This window comes from Octodon degus, unplaced genomic scaffold (assembly GCF_000260255.1).
Source record: "Octodon degus isolate 3935 unplaced genomic scaffold, OctDeg1.0 scaffold00292, whole genome shotgun sequence".
NCBI classification, from domain to species: Eukaryota; Metazoa; Chordata; class Mammalia; order Rodentia; family Octodontidae; genus Octodon; species Octodon degus.
The window spans coordinates 465,983-481,467 of NW_004524868.1; the positions used below are offsets into that span (position 1 = coordinate 465,983).

General features: G+C 37.1%; 1 long non-coding RNA gene and 1 pseudogene across 1 annotated transcript in view; one reads left to right on the forward strand and one right to left on the reverse strand.

Annotated features, from left to right (window-relative positions):
- Positions 1 to 668: 668 nt before the first annotated feature.
- LOC101583775 lies at positions 669 to 4,820 on the forward strand (annotated as a pseudogene).
- An 85-nt stretch (positions 4,821 to 4,905) lies between these two features.
- LOC111814331 overlaps positions 4,906 to 15,485 on the reverse strand; it is a 32,877-nt gene continuing 22,297 nt past the window's right edge. Inside the window, exons 2-3 of the long non-coding RNA XR_002819343.1 lie at positions 6,891 to 7,053; positions 4,906 to 4,952 (exon numbers count right to left, since the gene is read on the reverse strand). This is a non-coding gene — a long non-coding RNA (uncharacterized LOC111814331). The remainder of the gene's footprint in view (positions 4,953 to 6,890; positions 7,054 to 15,485) is intronic.

The following is a 15,485-nucleotide window of genomic DNA, read 5'->3' on the forward strand; positions in this document are numbered from 1 at the left end:
ACCACTAAGAATAATATATGCAGTGTATTATTTGTTGAAACTGTACTTCCGATTTGATTTGAAACTGTCTCATTGCTATATGTTTATCAATAAAACTGTAGAAAAAAAAAAAAGAAGTTGAAGATTTATATTCAGTGTTTCTAAAACATTGAGCAATCTTAATACAGAAAAGACCTGTGTCCTGAAACAGAGGCTCAGATTTAGGATCACTGAGGGAGAGGTTTTAGAAATGAATACAAATAATATTGCCTGAAGTGAACTGCAGGTCTCACAACTTCCAGACAGTAACTGGGCCCTCAAAGTCAGCCTTTTTTGTATAATATTCTGAAACAAAAAAGTGTATACAGTCTGACCTCAGAAGTCTGACATATGTGCTTCTAAAATGTATAAGATTTAGGGACAAATTATGTCCTACGTGAGTGGCTAGGATTCCTACTGAAAACGTGCAAAAGGACTATAACAAGGACCATCCTATTTTAAATGTGGTTTGGAATATAGGCATTGATTTTAGGGAACTCGCTACAGTTCTAAACTCCTGGAATTATCATGCTTTTCTACACAGCAGCATTTGGAATGAGATTTCACTCCAATAAAAAGTGCCACAAAATATTAATAATGAGCCAAGAAGACAAAATGTACACACTATGACTTCAGTATTACCTTGGACCATGGTTGGTATTAAATCATTCTACTACAACCAGCTGGGTACGCTGCCTTGAATGTTGGAGCCACTCAAATTTCACAGAATAGCTTTATACCAGCCTGTACCTGTGGCTTTCATGAATATGAAGGTGACAAGATTACCATATGCCACATGTGTTTTCTGAGATGTTCTCTCATTCCTGTCACCAAAACCGGAAATAAATGGACATGGGCAGCAGAGGTGTCTGATTTCTATCTGCGACTTGCCCTCTTGCTTTAATGAGCAAAATGTCTATATGACTTTCTTTTCTGGTCAGACACCAAATAAAATCATGCTTATGACAGTTCTTAACAGTCCACTTCAACTGAGCTAATGAATAAACTGTGCTCTATACTTTGCAGATTTAAGTAGAGAGACTTTTAACTTATGCTAACATTAACCTCCCGCCCCACAGACTGGAAAAGGATTGTCTTGGGAGCCATGCTCTTGGCTTGCAAATTTTGGCATGATGAAGCTGTTTGGAATGGAGAGTTCTGTAAAATAGTCAAGGAAATTTCAATTAAAGACATATGAGTTTATAAGGGTTTGTTGACTTTTGTAACCATTTTCCAGTTCACTTGCCCCTAAGTGCATGCATTTTAAGAAATATTTTAAAATACTATATTTTATAGCAAATGGAAATAGAGAAGCTTTATTGTATATCCAGTTATAGTACACAATTTCATATTTCCATCATTAGTTGGTAGGTTTTGATGGATTTATTATTGTAATTATATGCCACATAAACTGAAAATAGTTCCGGTGATTTTTGCCAAATATTTTATAAGCCTACCACCAGAATAACATAGTACAGTGTACAACTTTAGGGCCTTCTAATAACTTCCAGTTCCAGGTCCTTCTTTAAAAGCTATTATGTCAGGTTTAGAAATATATGCATGGCTACTCTTGGTCATAGAATTACCATTTTGGTTGAGATATAGCTTCAGCCCATTCAGTGCTGCATGCTTGCTTTTTATGGTTTAAGCCCAATTTCTCAACAGAGCATCTGTCACTAAAATAAGCAGGATATGTGAGAACAAACGCTCCAGATACCTGTCCTGTGGCAGTGTTGACTGTGTAGAAATAGGTCTGATGTGCTCTGATTTCACATGTCTTGAGTATGCAGGGGCAGTTGCATAATGATATGGCAGAGGACTGCACTAGTCATTTCTTTTCCAATGAACACAATGAGAGAGAGAGAGAGTGTGTGTGTGTGTGTGTGTGTGTGTGTGTGTGTGTGTTCTCTTCTAGTGAGGGAAAGCAGATCTTCGATTATCTCAGCAGAGAAAAATGAGTGTGTGCGTCCAGAACTCTACCTGAGGATATCTCCTACAGGGGATTCAGTCTACCCAAAATTGCTTTCCCGGATGTTTCTGACTTTCACAGTTTCAAATAAGTATGTAGTCTTTCACCACAGTAATATGGTGTCCTTTGACACTGACTCACATACTTGGATGGTGAAGTGATTTTCGTTGACATACTGTATCGTTTTCTTCTTTCCTTGTTGACTTCTGATAAATGCTTGTTGCTGGAAGAGTTTGTCCACTCATAGAGTGCTGTGTCTTTCCTTGTTTCCCTTGTACTTCTGTAAGTCTTTCCAATAATGAGCTACTGAAGATGTCTGAAAGTTCTTCTGGGCTAACACAAGACATACCTGACTTCTTTTGTCTGCTCACTGTAGCATACGTTCATGAATGTCTGTAGAGTGGGAGTCACACAGAGGCTTTGGTGGACTCTGAAAAAGGAACCATGAGCCAGCAGCAAGCAGGGATTAGCAAACATACTTTCCCCCTCTACCCCAGTGCAAAAGAACAGGGATTCTGAAAAGTCTTCAAGTAGATGTACAGTGTGGCATCAAGTGTTTCCTTACAGTTGGACAGCCTTCCAATGTCACAAAACTGAATTTATAGCAATCCTGCAAGCTCCAAGTGACATTTTGGAAGACAGCCCACCTGAGTACAATTTTACTTTATGTGTTTTTCTGTATTCTTCCTCATCAAAAATCAACTAGAAATGCATTACCTGAATATTCTTCAGTTTACTCTTAATGTGTCTGCCAGTGTTTATGCAAAATATTACTTTGACCTTCGCTCTTTGATAAAAGATCACCACCTGCAATTTGTGACTGCACTTCTCACCAAGGAAAGAGCACAGAACTTAAAGGTAGGGCTGTGTTTCCTCTAAGGAGAATGTTCTGTGAGCCACTCGGAGACTGCATCATATAAGGTGGGGATGGGAGTAATACAAAGTGTCCGTATACACATTCAAGAGATCACTAACCCATTGGAGTAAGTCATTTCCAAGTCACTTATCCTTTATAGATCCACATTATCATTAAAAGAGACATTGACTTTGACACCACTTGAGCATACTTTAGTAAAACTTAATTTGATGAGGCCTCAGAACATAACTTGGCGGTCTAATCACCAGCCTGGAAAGCACAAGGGGCTTGCTTGCATCCGCAGTAACACATGCTGTACCACCCCCAAACCCTGCGTGCACCATGCAGGCCACTGAAACAAGCCGTGATGATGCACTCCTGTAACCCCAGTACTGAGGAGGCTAAGACAGGAGGATCGCTGTGAGTCTGAGCTGCATAGACATACTCTGCTCCTAATGAAGAAATACAAAATATTAAAATGTTTTCATCTGATGATAATCATTTCCTTTTGAACCTTTTCTTTACTCTAATGATCTCTTTAAGTCTCCAATATCATGATTCACTCCTTGTAGCTCCTAGAGGTTATTTTTTCCTTACCATGCATAGAAATACCACTCACTAAACTATTTGTGCTTATGTTTGACTCAATTTCCAAATTCTTGTCAGAATTCCACTGTTTCAACTCAAACTCACAATTTCCTGATATTTTTGTGCCTAGTATGCGAGGCCCATATTTAGGATTTATGTTAGGCTTGTGTTTCACATATGGTAAGTAGAGGCTGGGGAGATGGCTCAGTACAATAAGGTCTTGACTGTCAAGGGCCTGAGTTCAACCCCTAGTTCCGAAAAAATTACAGCAAGTAGGAAGAAGTCAGGTTTTAAAAGTAAGAAACAGCTTGCATGGGGCAAGATAACAACATTTAGAACATTTTTGCTTAGTGTACACCAAATACTTTTGACCTGAACTAGAGGATTATACTCAAATATCACCCTCTTCAGGGCCTCAGTAGCACAGTAAGTTCCCAAATTAGAAAGCTATTTGTGGAAACCTTACACAGATAGAATAGTGCTCATTTTCTTCATGTTTTACATTGTAGATTTCTGTCTTAGGTCAAAGACTCATTTGGGGGGAAGCACAAATGTATCCAACTTAGGAGTAACTGAACACAACTCATTAAGTGGCCTGCAGTTTACTGATTTTTGGTATTTTGAGTTTCTCTCTTCTAAATCACGTGCACTTCAAGGGCATGCTTTGATGTTTCAGTCAATAAACCTGTCCAGTCCTACAGTAGAGATCACTCTGCCCTCTGTGGAAACAGCTTAAAGTTTGGAATAACTAATAAATTTCAGGTGGGACTGACATAGCTCAGTCAATGTTTGATGATTCTTTTGCTCCCCTATGCATTTACCATGTTATTATCATTGTAGTGAACAGTTACTTAGTAGAACAAGGCATTCTTAAGAGACTGTCACAAAATCCTTGCCATCCATGAAAACACCACCTGAGTGGAGCCTATCACTTAACTTCCCCTTTAATATTAATTGTATCAAGCACCTAAAACGAAGTTAGGGTACTGGCAGGAAACAGCAGCCTCATAACCTGCCAATGCAAGCCTCAGAAGGCCAAAGCAATGTGGTCAGAAAACATCTACAGGAGTCTGTAGCATGAATGTACATCAAGCATAGGGATTTTTCTTTAACTTTGCAATCTTTTACAAGTATTCCACCTGCATTCCCTTTCTTCTCTTTTCTAGGCTATGTCAACATTTTGTGAAGATGAAGACTTGTGCAGAGCTGCTATGAAGCCATCTCGCAGCAATGGCAATGTCATGGTTATTGGACTGTCAAATGCCATCCTCTCATAAAAGGAAGAAACGGAGACTTCAGCTCAGAACCCCATCATTTACCAAAGCTGAAGTGATACCACCTATCTCTTGATTACATAAAAAACTCACAACCTTCAACATTTTACCAAAAGGAAATACCTTGGACTTAAGTGACTCCTGGACAGAGAAGGTCATACTTCATGAGAAAAGAATTTGATAACACAACACATGACATCATGATATCCTCATGCACAAAAGATGAAGAAATAATAACCACCTATGCCTGGAGAACAAAATCAACAATTTGAATATTTTTATCAGAAGGAAAGATCAGGAATTTAAGGAACCTTGGAGAATGAAATGTGTACCTCATGAAAGAGAAACTTCTTAAAGCAGGAACACATAACCTTTCTTGATTGATCTGAGCAGCGCTACAAACACTGCAAAGCAGGAGCACCCCGCTGACAGAGACATTTATTACTTCACAGGCCAAAGTCTGTGAGTTTCATTAGCTTCTGGAAATAAGACCTCAAATTTAAACTCATTTAAAATTTCAATTTTTAAAATTAGATCATGAACACATCAAAGACCTAATTTAAAAAAAAATAAAGTTCTAAATGAGTTTAGATTAAAACTCTTACTCAAAAAACTTTATGGAGCTCAGAGACATTGGCCTGTGAAGTAAGCAAATGTCTGTTTTACCTGGGTAGTCCTACTTTGCAGGGTTTGTAACTCTGCTCACATCAAGGAAAGAAGGAGGTATGTTGCTACTTTAAAAAGAGTACTCATACAACAGCTATCCCTCTGTGCATACTACTCTGCATCCCCTTAGGATTTGTCATACCACCTTTAAATTACCAAGGAAGTAGTTGGTTGCAGGGAGCAGTGGGTAAAATCCAGGATCTTAGCCATGTACTGGGCAGTCTCCACCATGGAGCTACCCACTAGGCCCATACGTAGGAGTGTTCTCTCATGAGACTGATGTGAAGTACGCTGCAGCACTGTCATGTATTGAAAGTTTTTCCTTCATGTGCTATCATTGAGTTGCTAGTCCCTATTCTGAATCAGTTTATACCTAAAAGGTGCTGAAAAACAACACAAGCCATTTGTGTTCTTGGAAAATGCTAGGTACTAGGCCAATTGTATGTTTGTGATCCTAACTAGAAAGCATCAGTTATTGTCTGTCACCTTATGTTTGGCTTATTGATGCATCTTGTCACTTCTTAATTGTACTTCTCAAATACTGATGATTTTCCTCTTGATAAACATGTTCGTATTTCCATAATGAGAACCAACATGGTGGTTCAATGATGATTAAAGACAGTGGAGTACAAGATGTCGCAACAGTTCTAAGCCGTTTTAAGATGTAGACAACTGTGCATGTGTCTTCTGGTGTAGTGCAGCAAGTATAAAAGCTTCCAATTTTACATCTTTGGAATGTCATGTGAAGCAAAGAATTTTTCTCCTCATATAAAAATAGTACTTTAAAGACACTGAAACATAATTTTGATCACTTAAAGTTATTGTCTCTACATGTTGTAAAGGAAAATTAGTAAGATAGTGTTCATTAACATGCATTGAAAAGGAATTAGACTCCATTGGAAAGTTTCACTTTGGAAAATTTCAATTATTAACCATTTACTTTTAATATTTTTTCTGGTGCCATTAAAGGGAATAGAAAGGACAACAAGACCAAAACATAAAATTAAAAAGTTGACATTTGACATTCAAGAAGTTAAAATTTTCAGATAATACATGCAGAACTTGTAAGCCGTATATTTCCACTGCTTTTAAAGCTTCAAGGAACACTGTGATTTTTGGAATGTTATGTATGTCAAAGAATTTTTCTCCTCTTTTTGTATAGTATTTTCATAGCGCTAAATTACAATTTTGAAGAGTAAAATTTATTTTCTCTAGATGTTGTAAAGGAAAATTACTAAGACTGGTGTTCATTCACACATAATGAAAAGCAATTATACTCCATTAGCAGCAAGGGATATGAAAGCTTATTTTAAAATCTATGCTGCATGTTACCAGGCCTATTAGGCCTCTATTGCAAGGGTTTCTGCGCAGAAACAACTTAGATCTACTTTAGGAATGTTACTATATAGCACAAAGTATAAAGTTTATGCTATCTTGGAAGATTTAGAACAATAGCTCATAAATTTGAAAAATTAAACAGCATGAATATTCTTGCCACAATGAAAGGTATACCACTTACCTCTCAAATGGAATGCTAGGAAGCTTGCCTCTAACAACTGATACAACTGCTTCTCACGGTGCAATTCTACGCAGACCATTGAGTGCTGCTGGCTGCAACACTCTTCAAAGAGACTTGAATGAAGAGCACTAGCAATATTGCCATCTCTCCCCTAAAAGGACAACTGGGAATGAAGATCCAATTGGAACATGTGCATATCGATGGCAGCCTTCCTTTGAAAACATGTAAATCTCTAAGTGGTTTTTCATGCTCTTGTTAATATTTTGTAAGCTAATAAACTTTTAATAAAACAAAGCTAGTATTTTTGTTAAAATTTCTCTATAATCACATCTCTTCAGAATTAAAATATTTTACATGATTCTAGATGTGTTTAAAGTGTTCTTAAACTGATCCCACAAAAGTTTCCCAAATTAAACATTTTCTCTGAAGCTTTCATTTACAACGCAACCATAATGTACATTGACAGTGTGTTTAGGGAGCAAACCATGTGACAAGATAATCTTTCCTAACACAAGCCAAAGAGAAATGAACAATGGAAATATAAATTTAGCTGAGGGGTTTGAATTTTGCAGAGAGTAACTGCAAATAAATGAATTGCAAAAAATAAAGATGGAGATGCAATGCAGGGGTCACCAAAACGGTTCATATAGTTTTACATTAGCATACTGTTTTCAAGCACATAGTTCATTACAAATATAAAAGGATCTGGAAGCTTTCATCTAGAACTAACAGGCTGAGGTTAACGTTCACTGGCAAAGTCACCTGCCTGGTACAGGCAAGGAACTCATATTGATGCCAAGTACCAAAAAATAAATATAGATACACAGACGACAGATAGAGAGACAGAGATATAGAAATATAACTAGCTTGTCAGCTGTAGCAATTTTTAATCTCCATCTCATTGCTGTATGTTTATTTACTTATAATTTTCCAGGACCTACAGTGAAGTGGATATGACTTTATTTCTCTTAACCTTTATAAAATGGTAATCAGTCTGATTTAATAGTAAGGAAACCTTTTGAATAACTATGATTCCCACACTTTATCAGTTCCTAACAGGTAACTTCATGAGTAATCAAAAAATGAATTTTAAAGATCTTAGGATGAGGCACATTGCAAGTACAAATTGGAAGAAAAAGTAGGATCATTAAACTTGCTCTTCCCTCTTGGTCTGCACTATAGAATGTGACATGAACTCTACAATGTGGACAGTGAACCATATTACCCAATTAACTGCGTTCAAAGTAGGTAAGTTTTCTCATAAACTATGGAACACAGAAATAAAATTGCTGCCAAGGAATTGTCACTTAGGTCAGGTTTCTCAGTGAAGGCAACGTTATCATTTGAACCCCGAATATCTATGCCTCAGTTTCTTCATGTACTGGGGCATAAATCAAGGTCTTCTATACTAAGAAACATTCCTGTTCTGTCTTTATAATATTGAGATGGTTCCCAATGACCAAAGTTGGGTTCTTACTAAGCCGTTTGAATTCAAAATTATAATTCTCTTCCCAAATGAATCCTGGTATTGCAACTGATGACCTTCTTCTTGGATTCCTACTGTTTAAACTATTTTCTTTGTTCAGGTTTGGCAGTCCTACACCAGGGCATGTAGGTGTACCTCAGTTATCTTGTACTACACACACAGTCTCTTTAGCCATATTCTACCTTGGAGTGACCCATCTCTCAGTCAGAAGTTGCCTTCTTGAACATAATGCTACTTGGAAATCCTTGCCATCTGGAAAAAAACTGTTCTAGATATGTGGAAGTTGCTATGCTGAATATTTAAACTACATCTAGAAGTCTGTTAAGATATCAAATACTAAGGAATGATCTAGGAGCTTTTCAGTAAGTCCTAGTCATCTGTTGCTTTCAAACCAAGTGGGGTGTATGCACTGCTATTCAGAGACAGTTGTCACTGAAGGATGTTCAAGATGTCTGTCTAGCAGAGGCACTGTTAATTTCTGTTAGATAAATGTTAAAAAACTCATTAGTGGGTTAGGATCTCCAAGAGAACAGAAAACAGAGAAAGTATAACCAGAAAAATTGGAAGACTGAATTTTGAAACTAATTGGTAAAAACATCTTCAAAAGTGACATTCTTCTAAACTTCTGTAAACACCAACAAAGGGGAATGTGGGAAGGAAAATTCCATGCTAGTTCCAGAATAGAAGATCTCAGTAAAAACATCAATTGTATCTTCCTCAGAAGACTTAGAGGGATATACCTAATTTAAACACTTGGAAATACAACTTGTTTCAACTTCTACCCTTTGCCAATTCTACAACATTTCTAGCTTCACTCCACAGATGATGTTCTCTGAACTCAGTGTGAGAACTGACACATGTAAATGGTGGAAGATCTTCCAGGTCCTGGCCCAGTGCCTGATTCGCTGAGGTTTCTTAGGCTTTTCCACCACATGCCATACGACTTCATTGTCTTACCTTCAGCCATTGCACCACACAACAATGCTTTACACTGGCTACTATGACATACTTGTGAATCATCAGAACTACACGCAAGTAATTGCAAGTTATTCTTTCTTAGCATTGGAGATTGCACAACACAACGCCCATCTCATCTACACCCACTGTTTATTTGTTTGGTTTTTGTAAAGACATTCTCACTGAGGAAATAAGTCATCCTTTCTCAGTGCCTTTCAGTGCTGGAATGCACAGAATGAACCACCACGATGAGTGATGTGATATGGCGCTCAAGCAAGGTGAACCTAGCAATCTGTCATATTCAAGTATTGAACATGATTGTGTCCCTTTAGGCAGGTTTGGACAACTTTCTCTATTTAGCAATTATTCTGACTTTCAACCTTAGGTATGTGTATTCAGGTGGAGAACAAAATAAAATGCCTGCAATCCAAACTCTAATGTTTTATCCAAATTGGATGCCATCTTCAAGGTAACACACTATCATCACCTAGGGCAGGAGGCACTTCAAAAACCTCTATCAACACCACTCATTTATTCTCTTCTGCTTGAATGCTACTTGGTTTTCACAAACATGGCTGGCATGAATCTGAATTTATTTCCATTTTGAATTAGTTCACTGTTTTCTCAAGATGTCAACCAGGGTTATGTTGCACATAACTGCAACTGCCTAAAGCAAATGAAACATCTCTAAGGGAAGGAGAGTGAATCCCAAAATAGGTAATAACACTGTAAAAAGCTAATGAACTCTGGATTTAACAATGATGTGCCAACATGGACTTTGATACATTAAATGAACTGTATTAGACTAAGATTACAACAGAATGGGCATACAAGCGCTATCCTTAATAGTGACAACTTTGTTTTAAAACTTTGATATGATTTTAAATAAACAAAAATATTTCCAAAGTCAATAGGTATCTATCTCCAAGTACACACAGGCACGCACACACACACACACACACACACACACACACACACGCAGACACACAGTAAAACATTTACTTAAAGACATTTGATTTGGAATCCTTCCCCACATTGTTAGTAATGTAGTAAGCAAATAATAGAAATATCAAATCATTGTAGACGTTCTTGAAAATCTAAACCCAAGTTCCATGCCACTCAGTTGTCTCTCTTCTGAGTACATTCCCCAAAGGGAGACATCATATTAGAGTGATACCTGCATATATATATATATATATATATATATATATATATATATATATATATGGAACATACAGACTCCAATATCCAGAAACAGCCTACATAAGTTCAAAAGATGAGCAGATAAAGTAGTTATGATGAATACATAGATTAGATATGGACAGGTAGGTAGGTAGAGAGAAGGATGGATGGATGGATAGGCAAAGTGAACTCCTACTTGTCATAAGAAAGAGGCAAAGCAGGCCTTTTGCAGGGGAACCCATGGGAATTCACATTGAATCATAAATACATGTTAAGACAAAGATAGATTTTATTACATTTCCTTTACATAAGAAAAAAAAAATTCTTAGGTAGAAGGGAAAACTTAGGAATTCTAGGTGAGAAAATGAGAGAAAAAAAGGGGAATAAGAGATTCAGACATAATCAATAGAAGTGATATTCATGTACGAAAACAATATAAAGAGGATGTAAAATAATCCTAGCCAAATGGAAATGATATTTAAAAACATGGTAAACTCTCAGGCCTCAGGATAATGAAGCTCAATTGCTGGGGCTACCGTTTTGGAATCCATGATTCAGAGACACAATAAGTGATTCTTCTGCACTTTGACATTTAAAGTCTTTGTCTTATTTTCCTTCCTACATATGCACAGCTGTACCTCCTTGATCTTCAGGTGGCACTTAGATTCTTATGGTTTCTCCTACGTGCATCTAAAAGAATCACAGATGTCACTGTTTTCAGTGGCTGACACTGAAATTCAAAACCTTGGAAATACAACTACACACGGGGTGGTGGTAATTAAGCCTAACAATCAGAATTCCAAGTTGTTCTAATCTTCACTAGCTCTTCATATGAAGATTCCAGCTCTCGTCGAACATTCTTGCTCAGGACACAACTTTGCAAGCTACCTGGAGGTGTATAATGCCCATGTAGATATGTGACATCGGTGCACTGTCCTTTGCCTCAAATATGCTTCAGTTCATACAAACAAATTCTCTATGTTCTATCCATAAACTTGGCACCCTCGTGGACATCTGCACTACAGACTTCCTTGCTCCTAAACTTACTTGCCTGTGTATTCAGAGCACGGAGAGATGAAGGCATGCATGTAGAAGAAGATGCAGGAAGGGGTAAGTAGAAAAGGTGGTGATGTCAGAGTTGACTGGGTTGCTGATCATGAACCACACTTGAAAGAAAGGCTTTTTGCAACAATGTGCAAGAGGCAGAAGACTAGAGCAAGTGAAGTTTCCTTGAACCAAGAGGGGCTTAGGACACTGGCAGAGGAAGACATGATTACCCACATGGCAGCTCACTCCACCCTCATTGTATCTCTACTGTTCAGAATGTAAACTACCTAATACCTCTCTGTAATTGGCCAGAATGAGAAAAAGAGTAAATGGTAAATGTTGTTCTTGAGACCTACTGAGACCTAGACTATATTCACTACTACTTCATGTGGTCCACATATACACTGAATTCAGGATGTTTACACTTAAATAGGAGAGATATGAAAGCACATTTGTTCTCTCTCCATTCTCTGAGCTAGACACTTCTGAGAGATCAATAGCAAGAAGTTAGTTCTCATCAGGATCATCAAAGGAGGTAAGTCAAGTTACCTGTACAAGGACTAAAGTGTTTGCTCTTGTTTTTCTCAGCCTATTCTGTCTACAGACAATACAGACTTGCTAACTGGTCAGAAGACAGACAGTGTTATTGGGTAAACTGGGCACTCAGCTGATCATGCCAGAAAAGAAGAAACCATCATACAAAGAAGAATGGGGCTGAGCTGTCTGCCCTTTCACAATGTTTGACCCAAAATGTTGGAGACAGAGTTGGAGAAGCAGCAGCACCAGGAGATTTTACTTATATCCAATAATCCACATGATTGACAGTCCCCTGAAACTGTGCTATAACTCCTGTAAACTGTAAAAGTAAAAGTAGTCTTGACTTGAACACCCATCCCTCTCCATGTGTTTGGGGATCTCACCAAACCCACTGTACCCCCAATGTGTTCTGGTAGCTTTCCTCACCACTGGTTCAAATCAACTGACATGGTCAGTTCAAGGAGAGGTATTTTTGCCTCACATTTCCAATACTTGTACGAGCAGCCTCAACAGAAATGGTGCAAGCCAGTGTCTGAACAAAAGGAAAGATGCCCACATCCTAGTGCACTCAAAACACAGGGTTCATAAACTTAATACCAAGTCTTCACAGCTTTAGAAATTAGTTACCTTCCAAAAGCATTGTGGCTGGGCCCATGAAGGTCGTGGGGGAGAAAGTGGATCCAAAACGTAATATTAGCCAAAATTGATACCCTGCCCTGCCCTGTCCTGCCTGCAGCATCTGTACCTCTCTGTACACTATCACATTAAGGTGATTTATATGCTTTCCCTTTGTGTCCTGGTAAGAGACACACAAACCACCTCCAGATTAAGCCTGGTCTAGCTATGTGCACTTGGACATTGGACAGTGGATTGGGCCTGAGGCTTAGTCTAGTAAAACGGAATAAAAATATAGAAAGCAGTTTATCTGGATTGGAAAAGGGTCAAGGAAGCTCAACAGATTTTTCCTTTCGTCACCCAGAAGCTGTCTTCTGAGTCCTACTCTTTTAACACATTAGGCATCTATGTATTGTGCTCGTTTCTCTGTCCATCTATCTTCTGCACTCCTGAAACCCCAGCAGCCTTCTGGAAGTCACATGGCACACTCAGAGAAGCACTCTGTAGGGATAGCTCCACATCACCTTCTACAATAAGGCGCTACTTGAACAGACAGATGTCTTCTTCTTTCTTACACTTAGCACTACTGAAGAAGTCACCTCTAGAACTCTGTTTGTAAAATTAAATTCCAGGAAATTTGTCATTCACAAATTTTACTTTTCTGATTTTATCTGAAATTGTACTAACTATATTTCTTTTTCTCTCCCTTCCCTGTCTTATGATGAAAGAAATCTTACTCAACACCACAATACACACTGCACAAAACCCTACAAATGAACAGTCTGTGGAAAGAACACAGAAAATGCTCACATCTAATTTGATGCCATACAGGAAAGATACATGTGAATAACAAAGACACTTCCAAAACATAATCATGTAAAGCTCAAAATTATTATAGGGGACTTCTTTATGTAGAGATATCCTATGAAAATAAATAGTGTGAAATCCTTTAGTAATTGCTCACCTCTTACCACGAGAGAATTCATACTACAGAAAAACATAACAAGAACATATATGACAGGAATACCTTCCATAAATTTTCTATTTTTATCAAACACATAATTTCTAGCAGACAAAAGTCTATCAGTATACATAATTCAGCCAAGGTGTCCCTAGTATTTAGCCATATGTCAATATTTTGGTGTAAATTTCTATCAGGTTTAGCCATCTGCAGAATCTATAACTGTTGTTCACATCTATCACAATTAGAGAATTCATAGTGGATAATAAACATCTAGTCAAGCAAGCTTCATAGAGAAGTAAACAGGTGACAGGAATGGGTGGAATTTCAGTCCTTACCCTTCCTCGGAAAACACATTTCAAGTTCAATCCCCAGTTCTGCCAAAACAACCCAAACAACAACAACAACAACAAAAAAACACATTTCAAAACCTTTGCTTATGTGACACAGAAGAAGGTTTATTCTCCAAAAGCACCTCAAAATTCAAATAATTTTTATTCAAAAGTACTTTGCAAATATTAAATTGTAAGAAAGCCTTCATTAATATCTCAAACCTGAAAGTACGTAAAAGATATTCTTACAGAGGAGCAATAATATATTAGGGAAAATGTAAACTTGCCTTAAAATTTCCTAACATCATCACGTGATGTGGAAGAAAGAAATAACTTCCCAAAATATTGGAGAAAAGGTCAGTAAGTCAGGGATATAACTTTCTTTAGGGATAAAACTTTAGAATACATCTCTCTTCACAAAAGTCTTATTTTTAAGAATTGTATAAAGAACAGTACTCAAATTGGTCATTTTAATAGAAGTGAAAGATACACTCTGTGATATGAAACTGTGACATGCAGTAAAGTAAATTTGGAACTGCTTAATCATGTAAAGATGAAGATTTTAGAAAACAAATTTGTTACTAATCTGATAATACCTTTGAAAATTTAATGAATTTCCTTCTACTAGAGATTTTAAACTCATGTTTATTTTTCAAGTTTCCAGGTCACAGAAAGTATTAAGATGTGACCGTATGAAAAACACAATGACATTTCTAAGAGTGTACCTTCAGGATCATTAAACATTCAGTAATTTAGACAATATTATTCCCTGTAAATATTTTATATTTATTTATGTTTTTTGTTACTACTAGGAAATCATGGCGCTCATATAATTATATTAATACAACCTGGCTATCTGAACACTGAAAGTCATAAGTCAGTGTTTCACTATAATATTGCCTTAACATTACACCATTGGGTTTACAAACCACGTGAAAACCATAGTATTCATTTACATTAACTGAAATATACACACACTGCTATCTAATGATACCTCTCAAGCACACTAGAATTATATTATCATTTTAATTTATGACTTAAGAGAAGTAATTTTTGCAAAAAACTAATTTTGAAGTTTTGGTCAGAGAAATAGCTCAGCAACATAAGTACATAACTGGTAGGTGCAAGGTCCTGAGTTCAACCAGTGGTACCACCAAAAATAATAACAATTTTGAAGTTTTGATATGGTAATAGCAAAATAGAAATTGCACCTATTGTGAAAAATGTATCTTTGCCTATGAACTACTCATTTCTCCAAATTATTACCATTCTTCTAATAAACTCTCCAATTGTTAAATTTCTTGTATTTTTTGTACTTGTTGGATACACAAGACTTTATATGTTTGCTTTATCAGAAGTTTGTTCAGGGGCCAGGGAGATGACTCAGTACAATAAGTACTTCTCCGGCAAGAGCAAGGTCCTGAGTTTAATCCCCAGATCTGTCAAAAGAAAAGAAATAAAATAAAAAGTTTATTGAT